General features: G+C 44.6%; 2 long non-coding RNA genes across 2 annotated transcripts; both read left to right on the top strand.

The window, feature by feature from the left end:
• The first annotated feature begins 2,272 nt into the window (after positions 1 to 2,272).
• Positions 2,273 to 23,833, top strand: LOC115463610. The gene is made up of 4 exons (XR_003941041.1): positions 2,273 to 2,284; positions 2,677 to 2,680; positions 4,076 to 4,085; positions 23,760 to 23,833. It is a non-coding gene; the product is annotated as an uncharacterized LOC115463610 (long non-coding RNA).
• LOC115463611 lies at positions 13,566 to 19,356 on the top strand. Its single transcript, XR_003941042.1, has 3 exons — positions 13,566 to 13,630; positions 13,870 to 13,872; positions 19,346 to 19,356. It is a non-coding gene; the product is annotated as an uncharacterized LOC115463611 (long non-coding RNA).
• Positions 23,834 to 24,043: the final 210 nt, after the last annotated feature.

The raw sequence follows: 24,043 nt of genomic DNA, 5'->3' as shown, positions 1-24,043 counted from the left end.
TCTTCACTGACCTTCCCTCCCATCCATGTACAGTATATCTCCTCTCTCCCCTTCCCTCCCCTCTCATCCATATCCAGCGATTCTCCTCTCTCCCCTGCCCTCTCCTCCCATCCATGTCCAGCAATTCTCTCTTCTCTGCCCTCCCCTCCCATCCATGTCCAGCATGTCTCCTCTCACCCCTGCCCTCCCCTCTCATCCTTGTCCAGCAATTCTCCTCTGCCCCTGTCCTCCCCTGCCATCCATGTCCAGTGATTCTCCTCTCCCCTGCCCTCCCCTCCATGTCCAGCAATTCTCCTCTCTCCCCTGCCCTACCCTCCCATCCATGTCCAGCAATTCTCTCTTCCCTGCCCTCCCATCCCATCCCATCCATGTCCAGCGATTTTCCTCTCTCCCCTGCCCTCCCCTCCTATCCATGTCCAACAATTCTCTCTTCCCTGCCTGCCCTTCAAATCCATGTCCAGCGATTCGTTCAAACCCCAGACCCCCCGACTTTCCGTTCAAACCCCAGCCCCCCCAACTTTCCGTTCGTGCACCCGTGTTCCCTGCTTTGAAATCATTTGTTTAGCTGAAGTCGCGGCGAACCGCCAGTAAAAGCAGCAGGCAGGCAGGCACTGGCAGGCAAGCTTGCCTCCTCATCGCATCCCTTCCCTCTCAGCGTGTCCCACCTTCCTCTGATATAATTTCCTTTCCATGAGGGCAGGATGCACTGAGAGGGAAGGGAAGCGACGAGGAGGCAAGCTTGCCTGCCAGAGCCTGCCTGCCTGCTGCTTTTACTGCCGGTTTGCCGCCACTTCGGCTAAACAAACGATTTCAAAGCAGGGAGCACGGGTGCACGAACGGAAGGGAGCGGGCAGGTGAGCTGGACCTCAAAAAAGGTGCCGGTACACCGTACCGGCGCATACCGGCATAAAAAAAGCACTGGCTCTGGACCCCCCTCCTGCCGAGGTCTGGCTACACCCCTGCCAAATACTAACTGATTACTGCAAAACACGCCCACTCTCCACCCCCCGTCCCACCCCAGCACTAAAAAATACATTTTATTTTTTAGCACATGGGTAGTATGTACACATTTCCAAATTACTGGGGGACTCCTCAGTATGCTCCATGGTAAGATACTTTTTGCTGTGACAAGCATGTGTTAGTACTTACCATAGCTTTGTAAAAGGGCCCTATAATTTTTTATGGGTCCGAGTTCTTGAATGTTTGTGTCATGCTGGAAAAAGTACATTTGCTGTGACTTTTAGGGACATGTGGTGATAAATTTCCCCAAATTTCCCTTTAGGAATGTGAATTATGAAGAAATGAAATAAAAATGATTTGGGCATTTTACACAGTTCCTACAGATCTGGAGTCATGTGCATACTCAAACCAGCCCTACTATTGAGCAACTGTGTTTTTCACATATGGCCCCACTTTTCTAGCCTACATTTCATCCTTTGCTGACTTATACAAATGAGACCCCACAATAAGTCTCTGTACATGGTCCCAGATTTCTCTGCATCCCTTGCGGGCAGCCCCTGCATATCCTTAAACTATGTATCACTCTGTGGGTGAAAGCATAAGCACTACTACTACTACTACTACTACTATTTAGCATTTCTATAGCGCTACAAGGCATACGCAGCGCTGCACAAACATAGAAGAAAGACAGTCCCTGCTCAAAGAGCTTACAATCTAATAGACAAAAAATAAATAAAGTAAGCAAATCAAATCAATTAATGTGATTGGGAAGGAAGAGAGGAGATATGCTGCAAGAGGCAAATACGGTCTGTGTCAGGTGCAGAAACCATATGGAGAGTTCTGTGTCTGCTCTACTTGCCTAGATGCTGTTTTAAGTGTGTGTCTCCATTGGTTTAAAATAAAATGCTTTTACATTTAACTGCAAGGAGGGGATAACCCAGAAATTAAGTTTGTATTCTCAGAATACAATTCATGTAGTAATTTGTACAGAGTGTACTGTGCCCTATAAAGACATAGTTGGTAAGGAGACATTTCCTGTTCCTGCCAGTAGATGGCAGGACTATGTATAAAAAGGAAGCCTGCTTTTAGGAGAGAGTGGCTGATTTAATAAGCTGTGTATTAGAAATAATGAGCTTTATTATACAGCATGCTAATGCCTGCACTGAAAAAAACTTTTATTCTAGATGCAGTAATGGGAGGCAAATTACCATGACATTAAATATATATGCTGATATATTAAAAAATAATAATAATTAAAAAAAAACACCATAGCACACACCGTAATGGCACTCTGCCTTTCTTTCTTGCTTTAGGCATAGAAGTTGTGCCCCTTCCTCTCAGTACATGACAGGAAGGGAGACAGAAAAAAAAAAGACCAGTAAAAAGTCCTTAGTGGAGCTTCAAAGACTTAGAGGATGGGGTGTAGATCAGTGGTTCACAAACCTGGTCCTGGAGGAACCCCAGCCAATCAGGTTTTCAGGATACTTACAATGAATATTAATAAGAGAGATATGCATGCATTTCCTCCACTGATGCAATAAAACTACTAGGAGTCTGATCCTCAATCTAATTTTTTACATATATAGGGCAACTGAGAATCTGGCAGTTAGTGATGTCTGCTCAGATCCCTTTAGCCAATGGGATCAAACCTCAGTGGTAGGCAGGCAGAGTCTAGTGCAGTGCCTCTCAACCCAGTTCTCGGGAACATCAAGCCAGTCAGGTTGTCAGGATATCCACAATTAATATGCATGAGAGAGATTTGCTCAACAAGGAGGCAGTGCATGTAAATTTATCTCGTGCATATTCATTTTGGATATCCTGAAAACCTGACTGGCTGGGTGTGCCTGAGGATTGGGTTGAGAAGCATTGGTCTACTGCATTCAGGGAACCTTCTGACCTTTTCCAGAAAAGGACAGAAGCTAACAAAAATTAGGAAAATATGGGAGCATCTGTTATGATCAGTGGGAAGAACTGGTGGCAGCAGAAGACCTCCTCTGTCTATAAAACAGGAGCACAGTACTGAGATCATGCCTCTGGTTTCGATCCTCCCTAGCCTGTGACCTTTTCCTATTAGAGGGGGGCCTTCCAGCCAATGACTTAGCAATATAGATCCCAGCAATAGGAGCTTGCATGCTCTAAGCCACCCAAGTAGCATCTCCACCTCTCTCCTCCTCTTCCAGTCCAGTATCTCTACCTCTCTTTCTTTCTCTTCTCTACTTCTGGTCCAGCATCTCTACCACTCTCTTCTTTCCCCTTCCCCTTCCAGACCAGCATCTTCACCTCTCTTCGTTTCTGCTTCCCATTTCTGGTCCAGCATTTCTACCCCTTTCTATTCTCCCCTTCTGCTTCCTGTCAACTATTCTCCCCTACTTGTCCCCTCCCCTTTCTGCCCCTCCTCTTAAACCTTTCATAGCTTCCTGTTGGATCCAGTGTCAACATTAACAAAAAGCGGCACATTCCTGAGTCTCCATTTAAGCACACTGCCAGTCTTTGCCGGGTCCTGCCCCCACAAAAACAGGAAATGTACATCAGAGGGGCTCCTTTGAGCAGGGACTGTTCTCTGTGTTAAATTGTACAGCGCTGCCTGGTAGCGCTTTAGAAATGTTAAGTAGTAGTAGTAGGGGGTAGGACCTGGCAGAGACTGACAAAACGTCATATGATAAAGCAAACTTATTTGTGTGGAATGTTGATCTCTGGTAACAGCAGCTCACTGAGTGTATCACTGAAGTAGTATATGGAAACTTTACCAGAAAATGTTCCTGATCATGCATGGGGAGAGATCCATGCAATATCATAATCATTTAGTTTAATCATTAGCAAATGGACAATATGCCATAATTAAAAGCAGGGAGAGAGGTCTTGTCTGAGGCTTCCGTGAGAGCCCAGGAGGGCTCAGGGTTTGTGCTTCTTCCAGGCAGCAGAAGGGCGCTGACTGTTCATGCCCCACGCTAGCTTGGCCTAAGAGAGCATAAAGAGAAATTTTGGTGGGAGTATGGACGATAGAGGTCCTGGAGATTTTTTTTGTTTTAGCAAGTGCTTTCCAGTAAGAAGTCTGGAGAGATTTAGCCAGGGTAGTCCAGAAGCTTCAAGCCATGTGTTTTGGATATTCCTGGAGGGTCTGGAAGGTGCATCCTTTTAAATGGCCATGTACATTCTAGCCTAACTGGTGTAACACCATTCCTAGTGCTTCTCATACCAAAAGGAAGAAAGATCCTGGGAATATTTTTTTTCTTTGTATGTTTGCACCTGCTGTTCAACATATATATATATCTCCACTTTGTTGTTTACTGAAAGATCTGAATATTTATTATTGATTATATGTTAACAACAGACAGTTGATTGTTCCTATATTGGAGTCACAGGAGAAAACAACCTATTTGAGTACTATTTGGATAAAATGTTGCTGGCTTAAGCAGAATCAGCTCTTAATGTCTCTAAACTAGAATTCTGGGTGTTTCCCATCATATATAAGATGTCTTCACTGAAGACGGACTGAAAGATTTCAGAGGAGCTAAGGAGTTTTGGTTTTCTGTTGGATATTTTCTTAACAATGAGGTACAGTAGTGTGTGTTGCATCTTTAAAGTCATGTCTTCTGTAGAAGCTGAGCTATTGTTTGCCAAGGTCCAGTTTCTTTACAGTTTTATGGGTGTGTCTGGATTATTTTAATTCAGTTTACAGAGATTTACCATATGCCTCTCTGAGAGTATTATAATTGATACAGAATACAGGAGCAAGACTTGTTATTAGATATTATTTTGACATCACCACACATTTGCAGGAATTCCACTATACTTAGTTTACCATTTTCTTGCAGTAAAATAATGGTGTAACATGCTGTTTTCATAGCTGCCAAGTTATCCAGTTTAAGGAAGGAGATTTTCTAACATCTACTATTTGGGTTTCTAAATTAAACTGAACTCCCAAGAAGCCAGATTCTGCATACAATGCAACACCACAAAAAGAGTGATGCATGTCTCCTAGTACTATGCAAAATCTACTATAATAAAACGCACCCTCAACGTTCTGAAGCTGACTCCGTGGCTTCAGTGAAGGGTTCGTAATGGTGAAGCCATCCGACTCACCATGTCTCTCTGCCCCGCCCTCGCATCACAACGTCATGACGTCGAGGACGGAACACTGACAGACACGACACACCTTCCCAGCTCGCCAACAACGCTACCCCCCCCCCCCACGCGCTCAACAGCCTCCCTCCCATGCCTCCCGAATTAGTCGCCCTCCTGACCCAAACAGGTAAGTGAAGGAGTGAAGATGACTGACTTAAAAACTTCGTAGGCAGGGGGCCTATCTGTAGACACAATTCCACTTCTTCAAACACAGCCCTTCAGGAACGGCAGCGGAGATTTCACAAATGTGTGGGGATGGCGGCAGAGGGCGACCCCACGGAAATACACGCAACAAGCGTCTCCGTAGAACCGGGCCGGCCCATCCTCCACAAAATAACACGCGCCGCCTGACTGTCAGGAACCGCCCATACCCAGCGGAGCCTGCCCTCATGCTAGCCTACTATTACCCGCCGATAACCCCATGCTTGGCCAACCCACTAAAAAGCAAAGAATTGCCTAAACCTCCTCCCTCCTGCCGCCAACGCACCACCGGGACACCGCCTCCAGCCCATTCAACCCTGTACTGGGTTTTGGCATCATAAGGAGGGGATGACCCTGAAACTCGGAGGGAGGGGAGAGGGGAGGGCGGGGGAAGAGAGGGGAGGGGGAGAGGGGAGGGGGGAGAGAGGGGAGAGGGGAGGGTGGAGAGAGGGGAGGGGGAGGAGGGAGGGCCCCTGGCAAACACACTCTCATTCTCACACAGACACACTCGCACCCAGTCTCACTCTCTCTCTGTCACACACACACACTCGCACATTCACTCTCTCTCAAACGTACACACTCTGAGGAAAACCTTGCTAGCGCCCATTTCATTTGCGTCAGAAACGGGCCTTTTTTACTAGTATAAATATAAAGATAGCACATGTAAATTTGAAAAAAAATTGTCAAATACCAACCGCTACTTTACAAATTAACAAACAGAAATAAGGCCCCATCCATATCCGTATCCATATCCATCTTCTGTTTTCCAGTATCTCCTTTCTATTTGATTTTTTTTCTCTCTTCATGTCCACTATCATTCCCTCTGGCTCCCTATCTCTCCTGTCCATAATCTCCCCTCGGTGTCCCTGTCCCTATTTCCCCCATGTTCAGCATCTGCCCTCTGTGTCCCCATCCCTCCCCCCTCTGTTCCCATGTTGCTCCGCCTTCTTTCTCCTGAACTCCCACCCCATGTCCAGCATTTCTCCCTTTTCTCTCCCCTGCCTCATTGTACTGCATCTTGTTCTCCCCCTCACCAGACCCAGCTTTTTCACAGTCATGCATCCCACCTTTATCTCCACACTCCTCCCCCCTGGTGAGTCCAGCTTCCACCCCCCTCCCCACACACCTTCCTCAACTCTTCTTCCTGGCTCTCGCTTCCTCCTTCCTCTTTGGTCTGGCATCACTCTCCCTCCTCTCTCTACCCCCCTTTCCCCTTCCCCTGTGGTGTGGCATCTCTCTCCCATTCCCTTCCTCTCTCCCTTTCCTTTCCCTGTGGTCTGGCATCGCTTTCCCTCCTCTCTCCACCCCCCTTTCCCCTTTCCCTTTCCTTGTGGTCTGGCATCGCTCTCCCTCCTCTCTCCACCCCTTTCTCCTTCAGTCTGGCATTGCATCATCCTCTCTCCACGCCCCCCCCCCCTTCCCTTTCCCTTTCCCTGTGGTCTGGCATCACATTCCCTCATCTCTCCACCCCCACCCTGCTCTGCAGGCTTCCAAGCCAACCAGCAGCATCAAAGATGTAAGTGCTGCCTTTGACCTGCCCCGGAAGCCTTCTCTGTACAGCATCCCACTTAGGTGGGACGCTGTACAGAGAAGGTTTCTGGGGATGGCCAAAGGCAGAGCTTAAATCACTGATGCTTCCAGAGGCCTGGAAGTTTAAAGGCCTGTAGTGGGTGGGGGGGGGGGGGTGAAGAAAGGAGAGAGTGCAATACCGCAGCAATCGAGGGGATGGGGACACCCATGGCAGCACAGCACAAGTCGTAGGGTGGGGGGGGGAGTGAAACGTCCATGACAGCACTCCACCAATTGGGAGAGGGGGAGATACACATGGAGGCACCCCCGTATGATCTGCGCCCGAGGTGGGCTGCCCTCACCGCCCTGCCCTTGGTACGCCACTGACTGGGAGGTTATGGAGGAGGCCTCCCCTAATCCCTCTAGTGAATGCTCACAAAATGAGCACCTTTTTGTAAACTAGAAAACCTGGGTAGCAGGTGTAAATCCTGAAGTTGATCTTTTTGGATGTAGAAATATGAATACATATTAATATTTTTAGACTGCCTTAATCCCACTTAAAACACGCCTGGCCCAAGCCCCTTGCAATATGTATATGCTTTAATTTTAGATGTGCTTATCCCAGCTTCTAAACATTGGGCTTAAGACATTTATACAGTATAAAGGAAGGGAGGAGTGGCCTAATGGTTTGTGCAGCAGGCTTTGATCCTGGCAACCTGGATTCAATTCCCAAAGCAGCTCCTTGTGACCTTGAGCAAGTCATTTAACCCTCCATTGCCCCAGGTACAAAAATACTTAGATTGTGAGCCCTCTAGGGACAGAGAAAGCACCTTCATATAATGTATACAGCGCTGCATATGTCTAGTAGTACTATAGAAATGATTAGTAGTAGTAGTAGTGGTATAAACATCTAACTTATCAATGTGGGCTACTATTAAGACATATTATTTTTACCAATAACTTATGCTGTTTTAGCATAAGTCCTATTTTATGTAATGAGACATAGAAACTAATAACTGGGGTTAACAGTAATATAACACAGCTTAACAGTGGTCCAAGTTGATAACTTCATCTATAAATTCCAGCTTATGTTCATCTACAAGGTGACTACTGCTTCTAAAATAAGTGCCATATTGTACATCATGTGTTCTATGTTCAGTTTGTTCCAACCCAGTTTGAGCAATACTTTGGAACTAAAAGGACACTTTTAGGGTTCCTTTTACTAAGCGGCGGTAAGTCCAATGCAGGTTTACTGATCGCTATACAGGAAGTACTGCCGGGCTACTGCAGCAGTCCGGCGGTACTTTCCACCTCTAGCGCACCATCATTTCCGGTGCTACAAAAATGTATTTATTTTTGTAGCACCAGAGTGTACCCGGCGGTAATCGGGCATGGGAGGCGGTATGGGCTCTCCCCTGAAATGACCGCGTGGCAAATGCTTTACTTGCCACACGGCCATTTCCTGCAGGAAGGCAACACTTCCCTTTTACCAGCTGCGGTAAAGGGGTCCTCAGTGCGCATGTAAAACACATGCCGACGCCAGCCCCCTTTTGCCTTATCTTGGTAAAAGGGGTCCTTAGTTTGACTTTAGTGCGACCGCACCTCGAATACTCTATATACGGTGCTGTAAAAATTCAGGCCCAAAAACATTACGCCTAGGCATATTTTATAAACCGTGCCTAACTTTAGGTGCAGTTTATAGAATACGCTTAGGGCCCGTCCACACGACTAAATCTAGTAGTAGTAATTTACATCAAGTAAAAATTGTCGTAAATGCCGGCGACTAAGTTAGGCATGGAGGGAGTGTATTCTATAACAGCATATAAATTTTAGTACCGCTCATGATCCACCCATGGTCATGCCCCCTTTTTGGCAGCGCACATTAGAATTTACACGCATCACTTTGTAGAATACACTTAGCAAGTTGTGCATTTAAATTTAAATTAAAGTCAATTCATGTCAATAATTGCCTGTTAACTGGCAATTATCAGCACTGATTGGCTTGTTAAGATAATTATGTTGTGCATGCACTACAGAATACAACCTGAAATAAGCGTGTAACTCAAGTCACACAATACAGAATCTGGGAGATAAGCTGCAGCAAATACTCATTTTTATATTTTCACTAGAGGAGTTGCAGCTACAAGGGTACAGTTTATTTATGTTCCTGTTTACATAAACACAGCTCTTGTGCGCATAGCCAGATAAAAACGGAAGTGTCAGCACATATCGATGCCTGTTCTTCTGCACCTAAATATGTGTGCTTTCACTTTCAGTTTTGTTCAGACATGCACATATGTTTGTTGCTTACTATCGGCCTTATTTTTGAAAGTGATGGGCGCCCATATTTCGACCCAAATCAGGAGATGGGCGCCCACCTCGCAAAGGCGCCCAAATCGGTATAATCGAAAGCCGATTTTGAGCGTCTTCAACTGCAATCTGTCGCAGAAACGGGCAAAGTTGACGGGGGCATGTCGGAGGCGTGGTGAAGGCGGGACTGGGGCGTGTTTATCGGCCGAGGAGAGAGGGGCGCCCTCGGCCGATAATCAAAAAAAGAAAGGCATTTTTAGCGCAAATTTAGGTCACTTTATTGGGCCCTTTTTTTTCCACGAACAAGTCCCAAAAAAGTGCCCTAAATGACCAGATGACCAACGGAGGGAATCGGGGATGACCACCCCTGACTCCCCCAGTGGTCACTAACTCCTGCCCACCAAAAAAAAAAAGAACTTTAACAACTTTTTTTTCCAGCCTGTATGCCAGCCTCAAATGCCATACCCAGCTCCAGCACAGCAGTATGCAGGTCCCTGGAGCAGTTGTAAGTGGGTGCAGTGGACGTCAGCCAGGTGGACCCAGGCCCATCCCCCCCTACCTGTTACACTTGTAAATGGGAGCCCTCCAAACTGCCCCCAAAACCCACTGTACCCACATCTACTACTACTTGACATTTCTAGGTGCCCCCCTTCAGCCATAAGGGCTATGGTAATGGTGTACAGTTGTGGGCAGTGGGTTTGGCGGGGGGGGAATTGAGGGGTTCAGTACCCAAGGTAAGGGAGCTATGGACTTGGGAGGTATTTTACTTTTTTTTTTAATTGTTACAAGTGCCCCCCTAGGGTGCCCGGTTGGTGTCCTGGCATGTGAGGGGGACCAGTGCACTAAGAATCCTGGCCCCTGCCACGACCAAATGCCTTGGATTTGTTCGTTTTTTAGCTAGGCGCCTTCAGTTTCCATTATCGCTGAAAAACGAAACCGCCCAGCTTAAATCCGCACAAATCCGATGCATTTGCCTGGCAAAAACCGTATTATCGAAAAAAAGATGGGCGCCCATTTTTTTCAAAAATACGGTCTGTCCCGCCCCTTCACATACCCGTTCTCGGACATAGACGCCCATAGAGATGAGCGATCGCGTTCAATTATGCCCCTCCATTTTGCGGCCATCTGTACAGCACACATTAACACTTGTGCTCGAGCATTCGGCACACAATAACACACACACACATCCGAGAGGCAGCTATACAGCAGGAGGCCGTTGAATAAATTCACCACCCTTTCCATGAAGAAGTATTTCTTCAAGTTACTCCTGAGTCTGTCCCCTTTCACCTTCATCCTATGTCTCCTCATTCCAGAGCTTCCTTTCAATTGACAGAGACTCGCATCCTATGCATTTATGCCACGGTATTTTTTTTTTAGATATTTTATTTATAATTTTCATCCAAATTTAACACCTCACAAGAGAAGATTACAATATGAGAAAATTTACAATATCTCTAATATCTATTACAATTGAAATGTTTACACTTTACTTTCGACCTGAAATATAAAGTAATAGGATCCAAGAAGAGAACAGGAAAAAAAAAAAAGGACAAAGTTTTTACAGTGGGGTTGCTGTTACCAAGTAAACCTTCCCTAAGCATATCATACAGTATGGTCTGGTAATCCTACTACTACATTCACATCCTCTTTTGAAACTAAAAACTCCTCTAACTGTTTAGGATCAAAAAACTGAAATGATTTGGCTTGATATAATACTCTGCATATACAAGGAAATTTTAACATATAGTTTGCTCCAAGTGCCAGAGTCCTCTGACGTAGTGCTAAAAAAGCACTACGTCTTTTTTGGGTCTCTCTAGCCATATCAGGGAATATTCTTATTTTAGATCCAAAAAAAAGTAGATTCTAAATGTCTAAATGAAAGTCTTACCACGGTGATATTTAAACATCAAAACCATATCTCCTCTCTCCCACATTTTTTCCAAATATATATTATGTTTCTAGAGGAGTTAGGCAAGTGGCTGCAGATGATGGGGCTTTTGAGTCTATTGTTACTCCACCTATTTTGGATGTTCCAGCATGATTGAAATCACCTCAGGATAATACAGAGACTCATGCAACTCTTGTTGTGCCCTTTCAAACAGAGGACCAAAAGAGATCAGTTTTTTTTTTTTGCAAAGAAGAATGTATTGTTCAACAAACTAATGTGTTTCCTTATGTGATTCAAGGGGTAAGCTATCATTGTGAGTTACTGTTAAGACACATTATTCTTCTATTAACCTTAATTATAAGTAACCAGGTCTCAGTGTATAAAATGGGATTTATGCTAAAACAGGGATAAAATAACAGGTCTTAATGGCAGCCCACATTGATAACTATGCCCCTCAGGAACATACTAAAGGCATTCCTCATTCTGAAGCCTTGTGCTTTAGAGCTGGGAGCAGTTTTTCTCAGTGTCCTTGCAAGTGCCTAGTCAGTATTGAAGATACTAGATAAATATTTAGAAATCCTTCACATCTGGAAAATTTTCCTAAGAATGCTGGAGCATCTATTTATTTAACAACTTCTGATATAACACCCTTCCAGGAAAGCCTAAATCTAAGTGGTTTACAAAGGAATGAAGGTGCATGGCTGTGGGAATGAGGCTTTAATTATCTTGTTGGTGAGGAATATAATTGAGGATAAAGTATTTTATAGAAATTGCCTTTCTTATTATGAGTTTAGTTTCATAGTTATTGGAAAATGTACCCTGTGATGTAGATTAGAAGCAATTTGTGGTGTTACAATTGTAAAAAAAAAAAAATCCTGGCATTTACAACATGTGATGCAGCATCTCTTCTCCCCTCTCCTTGCCCTTCCAGAAAAAGAGACCTTATTTAGACCCATGATAAGAGGAATGAATTAGAACAGACAAGAGGAACAGATAACTGTCGTTTCCCCTACTTCTGGGTGATCTTTACCTTAGCTTTTGTATTTATTTATAAAATTTTATATCCCATCTATCCAAAACTTCTACGTAGGTTACACTAAAACATGCATAAAATCAGCAACATGATGACAAAGGGGTCTTTTTACTAAAGCTTAGTACACACTAAAGAATTAGCGCTTGCTAAATGTTAACAACCCGATATTCAACACTATTTAACCGGTCAGAATGGCTGCTGACTGGTTAAATAGTGCTCAATGGGGGATAACCGGGTATACCCCGCTGAATATCCCCGGGTTTAGCGGCCATATTTGGCCACGTCAAATAGTTGAATATCTTTGGCCGGTTTGAAGATAACTGGCTATGTCTGAACATCGACTTACCCAGTTATCTTTAAACCGGCCCAAAACAAACCTAATAGTCAATGCTGGTCACCGGAAATGGCAAGGCATTGAATATTCTGGCTTGGTGCCTTCTGCTATAGTCTGAATATCAGCCTCTAAGAAGCCCATTTTATACCTATGGGCTTTTTAGCATTTAATGTGCACTAAGGGGTCCTTTAACCATGCTGTGGTAAAAAGGGCCCTGCGCTAGTGCTGCGGCCCTTTTTACCACAGCGGGTAAAAAAAGGCTGAAAATATCCATGGCCATTTGGTAATGTTGCTCTTACCAAGCTGGCAGTAAGGGCTCCTGCGCTAACCTGACAGTAACCGGGTAGTGTGCGGTGCAGCCTGTTTACTGCCAGGTTAGCACTGCACTAAAAATGACAGCTCTAGTTTCCCCAATGTGGGAAATGGTGCACGTTGAGGCTGGAACTACTGTCAGCAGCTGCTTTGGGCCAGCAGTAGCTCCAGATTATCATGCAGTAAACCTGCGTTGGGCTTACCGCCACTTTATAAAAGGGCCCCAAAATAATTTCACAATAACAAAAGTAACAATACACATTATCAAACAAATAAAAAAAGAACTCTTCTAGATCTCATTATAAGGCCCATGCTGCTAATAAATTCTTCCTCAATTTGGTACCCAACCCTGGAATTGTTGGAACAGATGGGCTTTCATGAGCTTCTAGAAGGCTACAAAATTAGCAACTTTCTAGTAGAGTGTGCCAGAGTTTTGGCCCCACCACATAAAAAACAGATTGATATTCTTCTAATCTCACTTGTTTATACATAGGGATTTCTAAAATTAACTTGTCCATTGACCTTAAAGATCTTTGAGGTCAGTATATTCTTAAGGTGGAAGAAACAGGTAACAGTATGGAATCATTTAATGCACAATATACCAAAGAAAGAATTTTAAATTGGGTATGCCAAAAAAACAGCAGCCAGTGCAACTTGATAAGAGAAGAAGAGATATGTCATACACGCGAAACTCCAGTTAGTAACTGTGCTGCTGAATTTTGAGCAATCTGTAATGCTCAAAAACAATACAAAAAAGTACATTATAATAATTAAAATAAAATTAAAATTAGTTACCTTTAGTTAAATGTTTCTATGCTCCTTCTAAAAGAGTCTCACAAAATTTGTTAGAAGGGGAGGTTGAAGAATTAGTCCCATCTAATAGTGTAGATTTAACTGACAGTATTCCCACAAGAGCAACTTTTTGGTGACATTTCTGAATGAAAAGGATAAGAATATAGTTTTAAAGTCATACTTAAAAAAAAATAGAAATGCTGTTTTGTGGTATAACTATACAAATATTTCTGGACATTTCTAGGGTTATTCAGATATCCAGGAAGGCTGATGGTGTGGATATCATGAGGAAGGACTTAGTGAAGTTAAAGGAATGGTCTAGAATTAGGCAGCTTAAATGTAATGCCCAAAAATGCACGGTCATGCGTTTGGTTTTCAAAAGCTTGAGGGAACAGTACAGTTTAGGGAGTTATGAACTTTTGTGCACAAAAGAGGAGTGGGACTTGGGTATCATCGTATGTGATAATTTGTTTTTTAACTTGTACATTTTTTATTAGAAAGAGAACAAAAACATACAAATAGGCAAAAACTACACAGGCAGAACTATACACAACTGGTATATTCCCTCCCCCCCTTCCCCAGCTACCCCGTGCCCTCCAAAACCTCCTCCACCCTTGTGGCCTATATTCAATAACACCGTGTAAATAGATATAAAAGTCTAAAAGACTAACTGAGATGACAAAAATAAAATGTCCACTCCCTGAGTATTAGGGTTTAAAGTTCTCCATATATCAGTAAGCTTCAGATCCCTGGCCAATTTATGAAAGGCCTTCTCCAGACCATCATTCAAAGCCCAATTACCAGGTTGAGTGTCTACCTTAGGATTAGGGACAAAATTAAAGTCCCCTGCCATTAGTATGTGGCCATGTGCCTGTGCCAAAATGGTTCCACTCTCTGTCCTCCAAAAGGTTCTGTGTCTTCAAAAGGTATTGTGACTATCATTGGGTCCACAGATATTAATCAGAGTGATAACCTTCCCATGTAAAGTGCCATTAATAAGCAAAAATCTACCCTCTTCATCCATATACAGATTATCAACCTGGAAAGCTAGGTGGCGATGAATCAAGATAGCCATCCCCCTCTTTTTATTCCCATCCTTTGATGAGCTAAAGAATATGTGAGGAAAGTCTGAGCAGAAGCAATTTTTCCCCATTGTTTTAAATGAGTTTCCTGGAGAAGTACAATTCCCAAACTTAACCGTTTGCATTCTTTGAACATAAGGTCCCTCTTTAAAGGGGAATTAAGGCTTTAAAGAATGATAGTGCCTATAAGTATATTGGTTTTAGCTAGACCCCTGCTTTTGTGATAAGGCCATCACCCCATCCAGTATATTTTCTACTTGAAGTTGTTGTAGTGCCCACCATATGTCCTCCAGGGTTTGGGTTTGCTTAGTAATACCATTAACTGTAAAAAATCAGGCTAAAAGGGAAGCCCCATTTATATTTAATATTAGCCTTACACAACAACTTTGTCACTCCTGAAAAGTCACGCAGTCTCCTCAGCCTGATAGCAAATATATCTTGAAAGATTTCTGTTAAGAAATCCTTCTACTGGATTGGACTCTGTGTCCTGCTCAACCCTCAATATCTTTTCATTTAGAGGAAACTTAGAAAAGTACACCACTGTATCACATGGCATATTTTCTCACTTGGAGCACAGTGACCTGTGCACCCTATCAATTTTGATTTCTGTGCTCTCCCATGTCTCGGGCTCAGCAGAATGTAGAAGATATTTAATAATGTCCTGCACCATCACAGTGCTATGTGCATACACAGTCTCTTTTGGCATGCCCTAAAACTATAGATTGTGTCTGCGAGCCCTATTTTCAAGGTCCTCTACACAATCGCAAAGTATTATTTATTATTATTATTTATTGCATTTGTATCCCACATTCCCCCACCTATTTGCAGGCTCAATGTGGCTTACATAGATTTGATAACATTGTCATAACAGGATATCGGATACAGTTAGTAATGTGTAGCGATTAAGGAAGGGGTGAGGGAGGAAGGAAGAGAGTTGTTAGGGTAATTATGGAAGGTGTGTGTTCCTAGTTGAGTGGACTTAGTGAGGTTATAGATTCTCATTGTAGGCCTTGTTGAAGAAGAATGTTTTCAGAGATTTTCGGAAGATAGATGTTTCTTTGATTGCTTTCAGGTCTGTAGGTAATGCATTCCAGTACTTTTGTGTCAGTGCTCTGGGAGTCGTAGTAGGCTTGTATATCTTCCACCTTCTCTTCACATTGTGCAACTCACTCCTCCAACTCTTCCTGCTTGTTCAATAGAACCCCAATTTCTCTTTTGATACCCTCCAATGTCCCTTCAAGGTCTTGCCATACCAATTTAAAATCCACTTTCAAGTTCAGCATCCATTTCTTGATATTTCGGCCATGTACTACTCCCACCGCTGTATCCAGCACTGAGGCTGATTCTCCATCTGCCTCCAAATCTGCCAGTGCCATCTTGGAAGTGCCAGAGTCAGCCATACAAGCTTTACTGCTGCCTTTTTCTCGCTGAGGCAAAGCAAATTTTGCTGATTCCAATTTTCAGCGTGATGCCATCTTATTTACAAGCCTCCCAGTGTGAAAAATCGAAGAAGAGATGGGTGCAGAGAGGAGATAAAGCTCTAAATATATGCAACCCCCATGGAGCATCAGTCCCAGGCTGCCATCAATGGTGTTGACGACACTTCCTCCCATATGTGATAATCTTAAGGATGCTAAACAGGTAGAAAAGGTGACGACAAAAGCTAAAAAGATGCTTTGGTGCATAGGGAGAAGAATAGCCAGTAAGAAATATGAAGCGATGATGCCCCTGTATAAGGGTGGAGACCACACCTTCAAAAATATATAACAGGATGAAGTCGGTCCAGAAGGCAGCTAATAAAATGATCAGTGATCATCATCATAAAGCGTATGGGGACAGACTTAAAGATCTCAATATGTATACTTGGAAGAAAGGTGGGAGGGGGGAGATATGATAGTGACATTTAAATACCTACATAGCATAAATGCACAGGAGGCATGTCTCTTTCAACTGAAAAGAAGCTCTGGAATGAGGGGGGCACAGCAGGGGCATAGCTACGGGTGGGCCTGGATGGGTCCAGGCCCACCCAGAAGCAGAGTCCCAACACCTCCGTGTCTTCCAATCTTCACCCTCTCCCACCCCCGCCGCAGCGCTTGCATTTAATGCTGTCGGCGCTGCCAGTGGCAGCACCTCACAGATGCAGCATCCTGCTCCTGTACCTCTAAGTCTCCCACCCCTGCGGCAGTACTTGCACTTTGCTATTGGCGCTGCTTGACAGCAACTCACAAACACTCCGGGGCCTTCCCTATGCCTTGCTGTTGCAACTTCCTGTTTACGCAGGGCAGGATGTGGGAGAGGGAAGACCCCAGAGCAGGACATCAGCGCCGCCTCTGTGACTTGCTGTCAGGCAGCGCCGATAGCAAAGTGCAAGCGCTGCCGCGGAGGTAGGAATGTGAGGTGCAGGAGCAGGACGCTGCGTCTGTGAGTGGCAGCGCCAATAGCGTTAAATGCAAGTACTGTGACGGGGATGGGAGAGGGTGAGGAAGACAATGGGGTGCTGTTCCTGCAAAGGGAGGGGGCTGAAGGGAAGGGAGAGGTGCTGGACTTACGGAGGGGTGAGGAAGACAGTGGGGTGCTGGTCATGCAAGGGGAGTGGGCTGAAGGGAAGGGAGAGGTGCTGGACTTGGGAGGGGGGGGTAAGGAAGATGTGCTGGCCTGGGGAGGGGCCTGAAGGGAAGAGAAAGGTGCTGGACTTGCGAGGGGCAGGGGGTTGGAGGGAAGGGAAGGGAGAGAGGTACTGGACTTGCAGGAGGGAGGTTAGAGGGGAGGAGGGAGGTGCTGGATTTGCAGGGGGGTTGGAGGGAAGGAGAGAGGTGCTGGATATGCAGGGGGTGTTGGAGGGAAAGGGGAGCTGTGCTGGATATGCAGAGGATTGAATTGAAGGGGAGAGGTGCTGGACATGAAGGGGGGCTGGATGAAAGGGAGAGAGGTGCTGAACATGTAGGGGAGGGACTGGAGGAGAGGTGCTGGATATGCAGGGGATGGCTGAAGGGAAAGGAGAGAGATGTGGACCTGCAAGGATGGCTGGAGCAAAGGAAGAAAGGTGCTGGACCTATGGGAGGGGTTAGAGGGAAGGGAGAGAGATGCTGGACAAGGGGATAAAGGAAGAGGGGATCAAATGCTGAACCCACAGTAGGAGAAAGAGTCAGATGCATAAGGGGAAAGAAAGAGAGAGGAAGAGAAGCTGGTTGGGATGGGATCAGAGAGGAGAGGGACACATTGGTGTGGAGGAGGGAGAAAGAGGACATAGGGAGGTGTACAGATACAGAAGGGAGATTATGGGTATTAGGTGGAAGCATGGGGACAGGGACAAAAATGTGAGATGCTGTATGGGGATGGCATATGGGCACAGAGGGGCAATGCCTCACAAGGGGGGAAGGGAGATATGGAATAGAGATACAATGCTGGACACTGGAGAGGGGGGTATATGGGCATAGAGGTGGGGAGATACCAGACAAGGGGGAGAATAGGAACATAGAAGGGATATGCTGGACAGGGGGTGCATAGGTGCACAGAGGAATGATGATGGATGAGGGGATATGAACACAGGGGAGATACTGGACAAGGAAATATAGGAAAACAGAGATGGGAGATGGATGATGGACATGGAGAAAGAAGAAATGTCAAATAGACAGGAAAGCCTGGCAAGTGAGTTAAGATAAGACAGAGGGAAGCAGAAACCAGAGACTGGAACCAATATGATTTGAAAAATAACATGACCAGACAACTAAAAGGTACAAAAAATTATTTTATTTTCAATGTTGTAAATATAATATGTTGGATTTGGAATGTATATCTTGACAGAGTTGATGTTAAACATGGCTGGGGTCTAGGACATAAATCTAGGAAAAGACTCCAAAGTCCATTACCAGGCTGTGCCTTCAGCTTCCAGCAGGTGGGCTTTCTCTGGCCAGGGAACCAAGCACAATTGCCCTAGTTGCAACCCCTAACACCATCCCTGGCATGTGCTATATTTATATTTTGCACAGGAGGAAATGCCTTTCTTTCTTGTTTCTCTGGTGTTGTACTACATGCAAGGTCTGGTTTCTTGGGGTTTCTGTTTAATTTATATTTGTAGAGTTTGTAGTCACATATTCTGTAATTGGCATTTGTGTTCTCTGTGTGTGACTGAGGTATTCTGTTAGCATGAAGTTTCTATGTAGCATTCTGTAGTAATTTGGCTTGTTCAGCTTTCCTGTTAAAGTGCCTTAAATAATATTCCTTTTCATAGGTAGGATCCTTGTTTTTGAAAGTTAGTGTTGGCATGGTATATTTGCTCTAGGTTCTGAGTGAGTTTTGTTTTAAAGATTTTTTAAAAATTAATTTATAATTTGTCTGTTATTGAGATTACACTAGAAACCAAAATTTCTTTGTATGATGAGTTTTATGGGAAAATGTCCTTGCTGTGCTCTGTATCCATTGTTGGTGGAGGGCCAGGAGGTTCTCTGGATGCAGAATGTGTTTGGCTTCAACACCATATGTGTGTTGGAGGACCATGGCTCAATGGGGCTGAAGAGTGCAGTCTATTGTGCTTCCCTTAGCTCTCAATTGGCCTGCAGCCACTGAAGTCTGCACTGCAACCCTCATTGAAGTTATGGAGAGTGAGGTAGAGGTCGAGTATGGAGTGGGGTAGGGACAGAGCATGGGTGCATCAGGCTGCTGTTTTTTCTCTTTCAAAAAAGTTGGCAACTCTAGTGCCCACCCATCCAACCTGTTGGTCCACCCAAAAATTGCCTTCTGGCTATACCACTGGGGCATAGGTTGAAGGTTAAAGGGGATAGACTCAGAAGTAACCTGAGGAAATACTTTTTTATGGAAAGGGTGGTGAATTTGTGGAACGGCCTCCCAGTGGAAGTGGTGGAGATGAAAACAATGTCTGAATTCAAGAGAGGTTGGGACAAGTACAAAGGATCTCAAAGGGAGAGTAGACGGCATGGATGGGCAGACTGGATAGGCCATGTGACCTGCCTACATTTTTCTCTGTTTCTATGAAATCTTCTGTGCTGAAATTGGGTGGGACTTTTTTTTTTCTAAGATTTCCCTGTAAATGTTTGATTACCTTTCAGGGAAAAAAAAATATTTTCTCTGATTCTCAACATCTTGAGACATTTTTGGCAGAGCATAATGATGCATTGAGACAATGAATAAGGGCAGAAATGAGTTTATAATTAGATAGCTGTCGTATTGATAAGGAGTTATCCTTAAAACCTTTCTTTATATTTTGCTATTTATTTTTTAGGTCTATTCTTCCCCATGATATGGGCTATAAGTTCTTATTTATTCTTCTTTATGGAATTGTTCTGTCTGCCTTGTGATTGTTTTCTGATAATTACCTGTTCCATTATTTGAATGTAATGTTATAAAATCTTTAATTTAAAAAAAGTGAAATAACAAGACTAAGGAGCTCATTTTCGAAAGGAAAAAATACATCCAAAAAGTGTCATAAAGCACCATTTGGACAGATTTCTTCTCAAAACGTCCAAATTGATATTTTCTAAACCTGTTTTGACGATGTCTATCTATGCATTTCATCTGCAGTGCATCCAAATCACAAGATGGGGCATTTCGAAGGAGGGGGCGTTTCGAAGGCAGGATTAGGGCAAGCTTAGGGTGTACCTAACACTTGGACATTTTACAGCCATAATGGAACAAAACCAAAACTTCTAGGGTGAAAACTTCTACGTTTTAGTCTAGACCTGTTTTTCTAATGAATAAGACACAAAAATGTGCCCTAAATGACCAGATGACCACCAGAGGAATTCAAGGATGACCTCCTTGCTCTTCCAGTGGTTACTGACCCCCTCCATCCCCCCAAAATGTGAATAAAAGTAGTACTACTCACCAGCGTCTATTGCAGCCTCAGATATTATAGCCAGGTTCATTAGACAGGTGGACCCAGGCCCATACCTCCCTCTACCTGTTACACTTGTGTTGGAAACTGTGAGCCCTCCAAAACTCACCAGAAACCCATACCCACATACTGTATGGGTGCCCCCTTTACCCATAAGGGCTATTGTAGTGGTGTCCAGTTGGGGTAGTGGGTTTAGGTGGGTTTTAAAGGGTTCAGCAGACAAGGTAACAATGGTGAGATGTGTACCTGGGAGCATTTATATGAAATCCTCAGCAGTGCTCCACATTGCTGTTCTAAGATGTCTGGGGGACCAGTCTGTTAAAAATGCTTGCCCCTCTTACATCCCAATGCCTTGATTTTCTACGCTTTTCACTTGTGTGTTTTTTTCCAAAAATAGCCTAAAAAGATAAACGCACAGAGCACAAAACCTTGTTACAAATGGTATTTTCGGGAAAAAGAACCCAGATACACTTTTACTTTTCTGAAAATGGTTACATTTGCTATTCAGATTTGGGATGTTTTGACAACTAGTGCAAATGAGATCACATGAAATATACAAGTAACATACCTAAGTAATGTAGGGACCCTTTTACTAAGCTGTGTTAAGTGCTAGCACGCACTTAATGCATCTTCCTGTAGCAAGTATTCTCTGAGGACAACAGGCCTTATATTCTCGCAAGTGGTTGATGCCGACCTCATTGCCCAGTCTGGGACTTATGCCAAGCATAAGTAGAGCTTTGTGGAGCGTGAGACACGCTCTACTGTGCATGCATGAGTGCCTTCCCGCCTGCCGTGAGAACATGGTGAACTCAGTTATATACTACAGCAAAACAATAAAAATTAAAATTAAAAAATAGGAGACAACTGCAAGGGGAAGTATGAGAATATAAGGACTGCGGTCCTCAGAGAATACCTGCTACAGATTCTGCAACACTGTCTGCCTGAACCGACTGTCATATTACTACTACTACTTAGCATTTCTATAGCGCTACTAGGGTTACGCAGCGCTGTCAGGTATCCTGCTCAAGGCAGTAATAAGATGTGAATGTGTGGGCTGAAGACCATATCGCAGCCTTGAAAATTTATTCAATGAAGGCTGACCGCAAGTGGGCTACCGACACAGCCATAGCTCTGACATTGTGAGCCATGACATGACCCTCCAGGGTCAGTCCAGCCTGGGCATCAGTGAAGGAAATGCAATCTGTCAGCCAGTTAGAGATGGTGCATTTCCTGATGGCAACCCCCATCCTGTTGGGATCAAAAGAAATAAAACGTTGGTCAGGCTGTCTGTGGGATCTGGTCCGCTCCATGTCATAGGCCAGTGTGGGGCCACCTTACACTAAATTTCATCATAACAGAGTAGTTCTCCGAATGCACCCTAAGTTCCTGCCTAAAGTTGTGTCAGAGTTCCATCTGAACTAGTCGATCGCTCTCCCAACATTCTTTCCTAAGCCGCATGCCCATCCTGGTGAAAGCGCACTCCACACCTTGGGCTGCAAGCAAGCATTGGCCTTTTAGTTGGAGTGGACTAGGCCCTACTGACAGTTCACTCAGCTTTTTGTTTCTTTTGATCCCGATTGCCATTGGGAAATGCACACTCTCCATTTGGCTGACAGGTTGCATTTCATTCACTTTTACCCAGGCTGGGCTGACACTTGAGGTTCATGTCAAGGCTCACAATGTCAGAGTCATGGCTATGTCAGTAGCCCACTTGCAGTCAGCCTCCACTGAAGAAATTTGCAGGACTGCGATATGGTCTTCAATCCACATGTTCAGTGGCTGCTGATTTACTGGAAAACCAGAAATACAGCATACCTTACATCAAATCAATCATTGCTCATAAAAACTTCCCATATTTGTCAAATCATATTTTTAACCATAGTTAAAAACATTTCAAAACATATATTTTAAATGCAACAGTATAACAGAGGCAGGGAACTTATTTTAATAACCTTAGGGGTCAGGGTGAATGGGCTCTGCCCTAAAACAGCCACACCCTCAAAGTAGCCAAACCCCCTGCAACCAGTCATAGCATGGATCATATGAAAAGGAGAAGCAAAACCACCAGAGAGTGGACGAGAACAGCAGTGTCCCACGGAAGAACAGTACTAGGTACAGGGGTGGGAACAGAACCAGGCTCTTCAAGAAGTAGACCCAAGGCGTCCAATGTATAAAGTATGGTTTTATTGAAAAAAGACTCATATGAAAAGGCAGCATTGCAAATATTATACCAGTCCCTAGGACACACCAACACAGTAACAGCAACAGCAACATAATTCCTCTCCATATCGGGCATAATGTGATATAAAACGAAATTCTGCAAATTAAAAAAAAAATCCCACGACATGTCACTCAGGACCTAGAACAAATCTATCATGCCAGCACTAACTTCCAAAGAAGGTCCTTACCTACAAAAAAGCAGTACCTAGATATTACCATGAATCCTACAGCATCAATACATCTGTTGGAAAAACTGAACAATCTAGATTGCTACATATTGTAACACAAACACCTTGCATGTAGACCAGAAAAATATAAAGATGCATTTCTCTCTATACTGTGCTTACATGTTTCATCACAACTGTACCAGTTAGAGTGTAATGTGGGCTTGGGTCCCTTCTCTACAATCCACTGCACCGACCACTAGGCTACTCTAAGGGCCTGCTGGCTGCTCTAATAGGACTGGCCATGACATCTCAAGCCATCATAGAGGATGGTATGTACTGTTCTTTCACATCTTTGGGTCAGGGCCGCCAAGGGGAGGGGGGACTGAGGAGGGCAAAATTCCCCTGGCCTAGGCCTCCAAGGGGGGCTGGGCCCTGAGGTCTCTCTCTCTCTCCTCTCCTGCTCCTGATGGGACCCGGGTGATCACGTCCCGATAGGAGCAGGAGAGAGAAAACTCTGGCAGTGGGTCTCCCTTGGAGGCTGGGGAGGACCCGGAGGAGTAGACACAGCAGGACCTCTGGTTTGGCTGCCGGGGGTCTTCCCCAGACCCCACCAGCAAAAGAGATCTTCCTCCAGCACTGCTCTTTACTCTGCTGCATTGCCTGCCAAGTGGCTACTTTTCTCCTCAGGCCGCGCATGCTTGGTTTTGAAACTGCGAGTGTGTGACATGAGAGAAAAAGCAGCCGCAGGGGCAGGCAATGAGGCAGAGGAAAGAGCAGTGCTGGAGGAAGACCTCTTCTGCTGATGGGGCCTCTGGCTCCCTGCCAGCCAAGGTATTTGAAGTTCCGATCGACGGTAGCAACAGCGATCCTGGGGGGGGGGGGGGGGGGGGGCAGCAGCAGTGACAATCCTGGGGCTCAGCGACCCTGCCCTGGGCCCAGTAAAGTCTCTCGGCAGTCCTGCTTTGGGGGTGCGAGGAGGTCAATGATCTCTGGGGGAGTAAGGCAGAGTCATTCCTTTATTCCTCCAGTAGTCATCTGCTCATTTAGGGCACTTTTTTGTAACTTAGGCATGATTGAAACAGGTCTAGCAAAAACATTTAACTTTTAGCCATGGACATTTTTGCTTTGTTCCATTATGGCAGAAAAATGTCCAAGTTTTTGGAATGCCTAAATACCACCCCCAACATGCCCCTTGTGCAAGCACTGCAGAGAAAAACATCTTAGTGTATTTAATTGCAGAAACCGGAGGCTATCTTGGG

The sequence above is a fragment of the Microcaecilia unicolor genome, chromosome 2, assembly GCF_901765095.1.
Source record: "Microcaecilia unicolor chromosome 2, aMicUni1.1, whole genome shotgun sequence".
In the NCBI taxonomy this organism is placed as follows: domain Eukaryota; kingdom Metazoa; phylum Chordata; class Amphibia; order Gymnophiona; family Siphonopidae; genus Microcaecilia; species Microcaecilia unicolor.
The sequence above is the reverse complement of the archived record's forward strand: the minus strand, read 5'-3'. Positions and strand labels throughout refer to the sequence as shown.